Source organism: Myotis davidii, unplaced genomic scaffold, assembly GCF_000327345.1.
Source record: "Myotis davidii unplaced genomic scaffold, ASM32734v1 scaffold17, whole genome shotgun sequence".
NCBI classification, from domain to species: domain Eukaryota; kingdom Metazoa; phylum Chordata; class Mammalia; order Chiroptera; family Vespertilionidae; genus Myotis; species Myotis davidii.
In genome coordinates, this window is record NW_006288624.1 from 3,058,462 (window position 1) to 3,068,572 (window position 10,111).

General features: G+C 49.8%; 1 pseudogene; it reads left to right on the forward strand.

The window, feature by feature from the left end:
* The first annotated feature begins 621 nt into the window (after positions 1–621).
* LOC107182634 overlaps positions 622–10,111 on the forward strand; it is a 15,405-nt pseudogene continuing 5,915 nt past the window's right edge.

The following is a 10,111-nucleotide window of genomic DNA, read 5'->3' on the forward strand; positions in this document are numbered from 1 at the left end:
TGGGTGAAGATAAAAAAAAAAAAAATCAAGGTCAGACCTAGTAAGTCACAAGTTCTTGATTCCAACTAGTAGTTTTAAGTCTGAAACCCATACTCTTTTTTTCTTTTTCTTTTTTTTTTGTTTAGGAGGGAAATAAGGGGGAGAGAGAGAGACAGAGACATTGATTTGTTATTCTACTTTTTTATGCATTCACTGGTTGATTCTTGCATGTGTCCTGACTAGGGATTGAACCCACAAGCTTAGTATATCAGGATGATGCTCTAACCAACTGAGCTACCCAGCCAGGGCTGAAAACCATACTCTTTTGTTTGTTTGTTTATCTTCACCCAAGGATATTTTTCTATTGATTATTAGAGAAAGGGAAAGACAGAGAAATATTGATGTGAGAGAAACATATCGATTGGTTGCCTCCTGCATGAGCCCGGACCAGGGCCTGGGCCAGGGATGAGCCTGCAACCTAGGTATTTGTCCTTGACTGGAATTGAACCCAGGACCCTTGGGTCCACAGGCTGACGCTTTATCCACTGAGCCAAACCGGCTAGGGCCTGAAACCCATACTCTTGACCACTTCTGTATGCAGGATATGGAGAAAGTGACTCTGGAGCACACCCAACCCCCAAGATGTGGTGTCCTGAGGAAATCGCCAAGGAGATTGGAGGTTGCCAAGCTACCAGCAGATTGACGGTATCTTAGGGGTGAACTTGGGCCTGACACTGGCCTGGGTATGATCAGTAAAACCCAGGGCTTCGACAAGCTGCTACACAGAGAACTACCTGTGAGGACAAGCAGGCTCTCACAGGCTAATGCCAGAACTGCTGGGAGTCAAGTGCACAGACGATGATGCATCTTCTCAGGGACTTGCACTTGCTGCTGAAACAGCCTCACATCAGACCTACTGGGTCCACAGTGCTAAGTGCCGGGCAGTGATAGATGACAGATGCCATGGCCCAGACTCCCTCCTCTCAGCCACACCCTACTCTGTGCTCCCAAAGTCCCCCCCTGAAAGACACTGGGGAAGAACACATCTGAGACAAATGGATGAATCCTGACATCTCATTATTTGAGCCAAACTGCTGACCAGGCATTCCCAGAATGCCTTGAAATATCATCAGCTGTGAGCGCTTTCCGACTCCAACCCTTCCAGCTGCCCAGCAGCCTGGGCTGGAGCTAGGGGCACACAGAGGCAGCAGGAAGTCGGATGAGAATAGTTCATGCACAACCCCCTGCAGGAGGACTCTGTTCCAGGCCTGGTCCCTAGAGAGATGGTCCTAAGAAGGCAGCTGGGTCTGTGGGACAGGAAACCAATGTATTGGGTAAGGCTGGGGAACATCCACCAGCAGCCCAGGGCCTCCATGTTCCCGAGAGCCCAGCTCCCAACCTCACGAGTCGGAAAGCTCCAGGGAGCGCTGATCCCCCTGAAGGGCACCACTCTGTCGTGTTCCCGCCCCCAGTTGCATCCCATCCTAAGAGCCAGTCCCTGAGCTCCCCGAGGTCAGAGCCAGGAGGGAGATTTCTTCCTGCGGCCACTGGCCCAGCCAGCCCCCGCTACACATGGATGCTCAGGGTGTGACAATGGCCACGCCTGTCGCACTGTGATATTCCGAGTTGGTGCTATGCCAAGGGCTGGACAGGTACAGCAGAGCCTGAGTGGTTTAAAAATCCATTTCAGGAGAGACTGACGGAGGAAAGGAAGGAGGGAGAGAGAACGTTCTGATATGAACTCAGGATTGCTGGGAGGACTCAACTGTCCAACTTGAGAGTGAGAATGAGAGAGATCCTCTGTGCCCTCACCACCCAGGAAAAGAATGGATGCTACCTCTGCCCCCTTCTTCCTTCCTTCCCCCTCAGGGCCAGGGAGATGGAAAGCACCTCCAGTTGATGGTGGAGGAGTTATACAAGAACAACTGCAGAAGCTCCCACAGGGAGAGGATGCCACTTCATTATCCTTCAAGTTGAATGTGGGAAATAACATTTATTCATTCAGGACCGATGGTCACTCTGTGGGCTCAGAAAACCTCCGAGCCCTCTTTTCACACTCACCCATCACCCAATAAACACTGACAGAGAGCCACCACCCTCCAGCCACAGGGGCAAGCTCCTGGGGGCTCCAAGGCACTGGAGCACCCATTCATTTGCTTACAAGTGCTTGAATTCACTCACTCACTCACTCACTCACTCACTCACTCATCCACCCCATCGTTCAACAAAGGTCTGAGCACCATTCGTGCATCAGGAAGCGGAAGGAATACTTCTGAGACGGGTGCCTCACCCACGGCCTGCTGTCCTCCTGCACCTCATCCACAGCTTCCTAGGGACCACAGGGAATGCTGTGTAAGAGCGGCTGCTCAGGCCGCGGCTCTTGAGAGAAGTTCCTCTCGGGTCTTAAAACTAAGCTAGACGCCCTCAAAAATGCTGTCAGGAAACCCTGCTGCTCCCGCCCGCAGACCCATAGCCCCCAGTGGTCCAACCCTCGTGTGAGCAGCTGTGAAGAAGGGTGCCGGGAAACACCAGGCCCACCCCCTCCCAGAGGCCTTAGCCCTGCTTTCCTTGACCCAGCAGTCCCCGGGGTTTGGAGCTGAAACTTCACTTGGCCCTGTGTCTGCCAAGTGGAGGGAATACTGGGGAAGGGTGAGAGGTGACCTCGGCAGGGCTGTCACTTTCTCTCCATCCAGCGCCTTCCTGGCCTCACGCCAGTCACTGCCCAGTGCGCCTCTTCCTCGGACATCTAGCCCCAGTTCACACGCCCACACCACTGCTCGTTCCCTCCCAGCTCGCCAGCTCTCCTTTCCCGTTGGCCCTGATCTTTGATGGGGAGATTTCCAGGCCTTTGAATGTCCCCTGGGTACCGCTAACTCAACACCTCAAAATGAATTCCTCACTGATCTCTAAAGCAGCTGCCTCTCCTGCACGGCCTGCTGCGGTCCCATCCTTTGGGTCCTCCAAGCCGCAAATCCAGGGGCCCTGATGCCCTCCCCATGTTCCACAACCTGATTTAGACCCCTATCCTGGGTGTCCACATGCAGTATCCTAGGGGCATCCCACTGGTATTAACACATAGCTACCGAAAGCCTAGTGTGTGCAGTCACTGTGCAAGAGGCTATGAAGACAGAAATAAACACAAAGCAGTGTGGCCCCCAGAAGAGGAATCTAGGAAACCGGCCCCCTTTCCTCCCCAATCCCACGTAAGGCTGGCCATGGAGGATCATGAAGAAACACCCACCTCCAATGTTACTATTTTTTTTTTAAATATGTTTTTATTGTTTTTTTTTTAGAGAGAGAGAGGGAGAGAAAGAAACATTGATGAGAGAATCACTGATCAGCTGCCTCCTGCACACCCCCTACTGGGGCGCAAGCCAGCAAGACTGGGAATTGAACCAGCAACCTTTCAGTGCATGGAATGATGCTTAACCAACTGAGCCACAGCGGCCCTACCTCCAACCCCAGAGCACAGGTAGCTGGAGAACTATTCGAGGAAGGTCACCTCGCCCCAACCCCAGCTGGAGCAGGAGTCTGGAAATGGCTCTGGCCCACAGACTGGGTACCAGTAAATGCTGTTCCCCTTCTCCGCTGTCTGAAAGGGGAAGTGTGCTGCTTCTATCCCCTTTTCCCATCCATGGTGCTTGCTTAGCACATAGGCATGCGAGGGGTTAATGCACCCTGTGGCTCTAGGCTGTGGGACCATGAGAAGCTATATCTGGATCAGCCTGAGATCCTGGGCTTGGAGCCACTTGGAACCACCACTGCTGCCCTTTCTGGAGGGGGTGAGGGCACTTGAGGCTGTTTGTGGAGTTTTTATATCACGCGGCTCTGACATCTGTATTTACTTCTCTTCCTTTTCCACTAGAGGGTGGGCTCCTCATTTTTGAGCTCCCAACACCTGGCATATAGTAGGTATTGAGCAGGCATTTGCTGAATAAAGGAATGAATGGGTGAGCGAGTGAATGAATGAATGAACACCAAAATGTCTCCCAACTTATTGATAATCAACAGAGGAGAAAACAGCAAACAAGTGGGATCCTTTGCCACATCACGTGACTTTTGGTGGCTTTCATTGTCCCTCAGGGCAAGAGCCGTGGAGCTCACAGTGACCAAGAGACTGTATGTGGGCACCCTGTCACCTGATTAGACTCAGCTTATACTGTTGACTCCTCTCTGGTTCTGCCCCAGCCGCACTCACCTCCTTGTGCCTTGAGCCACTGGCACCCTTCCCCTTTGCCCTTTTGTTCCTTCTGACTTCTTTCTGGAAGGCTCTTCTCCCAGATGTCTGCATGGCTCCCTCCTCCACCCCTGCAGGGCTCTGCTCAAATGTGGCCTCTGTGAACCTGCCCCCCCATCACCTGTAGAACTGTGACCTGACCCACCCTCAAATTCCCTATCTGCTTTAGTCCTGCCCTTCTTTATTTTTCCTACAGCACTGTGTGCCATTCTGTGTGTATTTTGCTTATTTATTTTATCTCTTTGACTGTTTCTTCCCACAAGAGTATAAACTTCACTGGGACATGTATTATCTATTTTATTTAATGCTGGATCCCAAAGACCAGAACAGTGCCTGAGTGATCATAGGACTCAAACACAATGGCTGATGAATACATGAACGATGAGCCATCACGACCTCAAGCATCTTCACCCCCTGCTCCTCACACACATTCTTGTCTAACACAACACTCGGAACTGAGGTGGACCAAGGAGGTGGCAAGGTAGTTTTTGCCTGCCTGAGTGATCTCCTTGCCTATTCAAAGCTCCTGGCAGAGCTGTCAATCACTGTCCTCTGTCCCACCATCACCTCGATCACTTCCACAAGGGTGGGCACAAGACCCAGGCTAGGCTGATCTTCTCACTGCACCCCCAGACACAGGGGTTGTTAGTTCAGGAATGGTCATTTGACTAACTCTGAGCCAATGAGGATCTTCCCTGAGACTTTCCTATAAGGTAAGATCTTTTTATCAGCACTGCTGAGTTTGACAGGCGAGGGGCTTCTTGCCAATCACGTGGAAAAAGCTTGTCTATATAATGTACAGCATGGGGACTTACTGTATTGTATATGTGAAAGTTGCTAAGAGAGTCGATCTTAAAATTCTCATCACTAGAACATGATCTGTAACTATGTGTGGTGATGGATGTTAATTAGACTTATTGTGGTAATCATTATGCAATAATGTTCAGGGTGTCCCCCAAAAATGTATACACACTTTAATAGCTGATAGCTCAGTCGATGTTTCTTTCTTTTCAGATTTAACCCATTGGAATTAATAATTATTTAAAGTGTGTAAACACTTTTGGGGGGACATCCTTTATAAATATCAAATCATTATGTTGAACACCTGAAACTTATATATTGTTATATGTCCATTTAAAAAAAAGAAAAAATAGCCCAGCTGGTGTGGCTCAGTGATTGAGTGTCAACCCATGAACCAAGAGGTCACTGGTTCTCTTCTTGGTCAGGGCACATGTCGGAGTTGCAAGCTCGATCCCTAGTAAAGTGTGTGCAGGAGGCAGCCAATTGATGTTTCTCCCTATCCCTCTCCCTTCCTCTATCTCTAAATTCAATAAAAACATATTTAAAAAAGAGAGAAAAATACTGTCTGGAAAATGAAACCAAGAAGAAACAATCAGAGCCAAGAGATGGAAGGAGCTCCAATGACATTGTTTGAAGCCAGTCATACCCATTCCAAATTTACTTCGGCTTGTTTTCTAAAATATTTGTTTACTTATGTAATCCTCACCCAAGGGTATTTTTCTTCTTTTAAAAAAATATATTTTTATTGATTTCAGAGAGGAAGGGAGAGGAATAGAGACAGAAACATCAATGAGAGAGAATCATTGATTGGCTGCCTCCTGCATGCCCCCAACTGGGGATCAAGCCTGCAACCTGGGCATGTGCCCTTGACCAGAATTGAACCTGGGACCCTCCAGTCCAAGGCCAACGCTCTATCCACTGAGCCAAACTGGCTAGGACTACTTTGGTTTTTGTAAAAAAATCTATGTATGTATGTATCCTTTAAAAAATATTTTTATTGACTTCAGAGAGGAAGGGAGAGGAGGTAGAGATAGAAACATCAATGATGAGAGAGAATCATTGATCAGCTGCCTCCTGCACACCCCCCATCAGGGATCCAGCCCGCAACTCGGGCATGTGCCCTGACCAAGGAATTGAACCACGACCTCCTGGTACATAGGTCGATGCTCAACCACTGAGCCACACCGGCAGGGCTCTATTTTTTTTTCTTAAACTAGTTTCAGTTGAATGTTCTTCTCTAATGACCAAAAGTTCAGAGATGTCAGTCCTTAGTCCTTTCAATGAATAGAAAATCATTATCAAAAAGTGAGAAAGAAAATCAGAAACAAAATGAGCCATTAATCACAATGACATGCTGTAGGTGGCAGCCATTCATTCCAAGATACCAGGCTGGTCTCTGGCATCTGGTGCAGTGACTTGAGCCAGGAGATGGGTGGGGCATTCCCAGCCAGCAGTTCTGTGGTCAGGCTTTTGGGGTGGGGGGAAGGTGGGGGGGTTTCCATCTGGACCACAACTTAAGAGGCCCTTGATTTGCCATGGCCAGGAACAAGGGTGGGGAGTCGATGAGTGACAGCCTGATGAATCTCCCACAGCCCTCAGCCTTTCCCTAAGCATCCTTGGTTGACATTTAGGCAGCTGCCTCCCCTCCAGACTTTGTTCTTTCGGGAAGTGCCAAATCCAGCCCTTCCGTGTCCAATAAGGTCAAGCACATCTGAAGTTGTTTAAGCTGAAATAATGACTCTGCTCTATAAAGTGAGAAGAATTATTTCTCTTCTTGGAGGTTCTTCTTTTCAGTCCGTCACTTCAATTAAACTTTGAAACATGCCTGACTTGCTTCGCTTTTTTTTCTAGCTAGATCTGCATATTTCTTCCTGACTTCTAAATTTAGAAAACAAACAGCAAAGGGGAAGGTTTAAAATAAGAAAGGAAAATATTTCCCATGTCATGTTCATAAAAAGCCGTTCAACCCAAATCCCCAGGCCTTGTAAACTTCCTTTTAAAACATACATGTACCCCTAAATTTTAGATTTGAATAACTCGGACCCCTTTTTAAATAACTGCTGTCCAATTTCCTTTTACTGCCAGTAAAACAGGTACCTGCTGGGTTTGCCTTTCGCTGAGTTTCAATGGAACTGCAAATATAAAGGCTCTGGTCCTATTTTATGGATGCCTCCTGAGTCTGCTTTAAACCCAAAACACCTGGAGAATAAAATGTGATTCCCTACCACTCCGCTGGGAACAAAAATCTCATCTGATGCTATGTCTGAAGTTGAAAGGCTGCCATTCATGTTGAGAGCTGGGAATGGTAAGGAATCATGATTCGCCATCTCTCTGAGTACAAAAGTCTCAGGTTCCACCTTTCCCAAATGAAAAGGCAGGTCCCCCAGGGCCTCCCCATGAGTCACTGGGTTCTGGGGCAAAAGCCAACCCCACTTGGCCTGCCAGCGTTCCTCCTATCCACAGGGTGGCACAGGGCCGGGAACCTCAGTTTGGGGACAGGGGAAACTCACTCAGGGCCTGCCCCAGACCTGTCCCCATCGTCCTCTTCACATCGCCTCCAAGGCCGTTATAGGGATTACCAGCCCGGGCTTTGAACCTGACAGCCCTGGAATAGAACGCCGGTGCTCACTGCTCTGACCCTTCCTGAGAAGGCTGCTTTGCCTGGAAAAACGGGGATTCATGGGAGGATTAAAGACGAGAACGTAGACAATGTGCTTGGCACAGTATCTGGCACATAAATTGTTATTTTATTGTTAGCTCGCCTGCCTTTTGCCAGTGGTTCTCAACCTTGGCTGCACATTAGAATCATTTGGGAAGATTTAAAAAATCCTGATGTCCAGGCCTGTCCCAGGACCGATTAAATCAGAATCTCTGGAGGTGGGACACATGCTCCAGGAGTTCTTACAGCTCTCCAGGAGGCTCCCGTGCGCTACCAAGGCTGAGCTGCTGCTAGTCATGGGCTGGTGAAATCACAGGACCAAGAACCAGGAGGGTCCCTGGAGCCCATCTCCCCTGGTCCCCTTCCAAGGACCCTCACCATGAGTCTGCTGTTTGGTGTCTATTTGTACTGACCTGGAGCTATACCCTTAGCAGACCTGACTGCAACTCAGCTAGTTTCCATGGCTGCTATGGAAACCACCACCTTGCGCCACCTATGCCCACAAGCCCAGTGAGCTCTAGTTTAATTACATACTTGGCAGCACAGGGTAGGAGCTGCCTGGGAAGCTTACCTCGGGCTCCCAGTTACATTTCCCACATGACCTGACTGTTCCAGGAGCGCTGATGACTCCACAGTTTTATGACACAAGTGGTCTCACCAGGAAAGAGGGGGCACACTGCCCATTCCCTTAGGGATCTCAGCCAAATAGGGTCCTCTATTCAAGGCTGGCCCAGGCATCAGGCCCACCATTCCAGATGGTCTCTGCTCAGATCCAGGGTCCAGGTCAAAACAAGCTCCCCAGTCTCATTTCCTATGTTCTTCCTGCCCCAGAGGACCCCTAGGGAAGAGGGACTTAAGGGTGGTTCACCCTAGGGCAGTGGTCGGCAAACTGCGGCTCGCGAGCCACATGCGGCTCTTTGGCCCCTTGAGTGTGGCTCTCTAGGGAAGGAATGGTGTGACAGCTCAGTTTCTACTTGTTTATCAGTTTACCCAGCTGGAGCAGAGCATTCTTCGGGCTGTGAAGGGTACCCAGACCTTGCCTTACCCTCCCAACCATGCCTCTGCAGAGCATGGCGAAGACTTAGGCCTTTTCTACAGGAATGAGTCAGTGCTGACTGCTTGCTGAGGATCTCTCTGAGCTGGGGCTCCACCAGGTGCTTATTTCCGACTCCAAGCAGCCCTGCCAAATAGATGCTCTTGTTCTCATTTTCCAGGGTTTCATTTTCCTGAGGCCTGGAGAGGTAAAACAACATGCCCAAGGTCACACAGCTGCCACGGGGCTGGGTTGGGACCAGAACTGAGGCTGTCTGGCTGCAGAGCCTAAGCACAAAGCTTCCTCTGTGTGCCTCAAACGACTCCTGGGCCCAGATGTGCCTGGCACCTCCCTTCCAACTCTGGGTCCCTTGGCTCCAAAGGAAGCTGGACCCTGGTGCCCAGAACACAACCAGGTCCTGACAAGTGCAGCCTGGAGGCTGCCTCCCTCCTGGGCTCAGGGTCAGAGCATCGGTTCCTGGCTCAGATGGGGGCTTGCCCAGGCCTGTCATCTCTTGGCCTGACACGGGCATGGAAACTTCTCTGCTTATGGCTGGGGAGGCTATGGAAAAAGTGAAAAGTACAAGAGTTTGTATTACTCAGACCAAAAAGCAAACAACCACATTTCCTTGGGTCAGCCCAGGCCCTTGTTGGTCTTCCCAGCCAGGGACACCCTCAGGGTCCTGATGACTTTTGCTGCAATCATAGCAAAAGGGGGAGACAAAGCCGATGTCTGTTTAGGTTCCTGTCTGTTTGATGGTACCAGCCCCCCAAACTACATTGCCATGCTCTGCAGCTGCGAGAAAGGAAACCAGTCCATAAACTGCAGAGGCAGGACAACCCCAAGGCTCCCTGGGCCCCAACAACACCCTCCTGGCCAACATATGGTGCAGGTCACCACCGTTCTGCTCTAGTCGCGCAAGTGTAATATGTCGATGTTTATACGCTAGCATGGCACTTCAGGTGTTTCATTTCAGAGTCTATTGAACTTGAACCTGCCAGATATTAACTGGAAAAATAAAAAGAATAATGGGCCTTATAACACACGGAACACATACAGTATGATTATTTCAAGGGTGGCGACAGCCTCCTGCCTCACCCACTGAGGTCGGGACCAGCTGGGCCAGGATCAAATTCAACCCATTAGAACTCAGCAAGACGCTGATCATGGGCTGGGCATCTCCATTTATAACACTTTTTAGAACAAAGAATAGTAGCTGAGCCTGGCCAGTGAGGCTCAGCAGTTGAGCGTCCACCTACGAACGAGAAGGTCACAGGTTCGATTCCCGATCAGGGCACATGCCTGGGTTGCGGGCTCAATCCCCAGTGTGGGGAGTGCAGGAGGCAGCCGATCAATGATTCACTCGCATTATTGATGTTTCTATCACTCTCTCTCTCTTTCC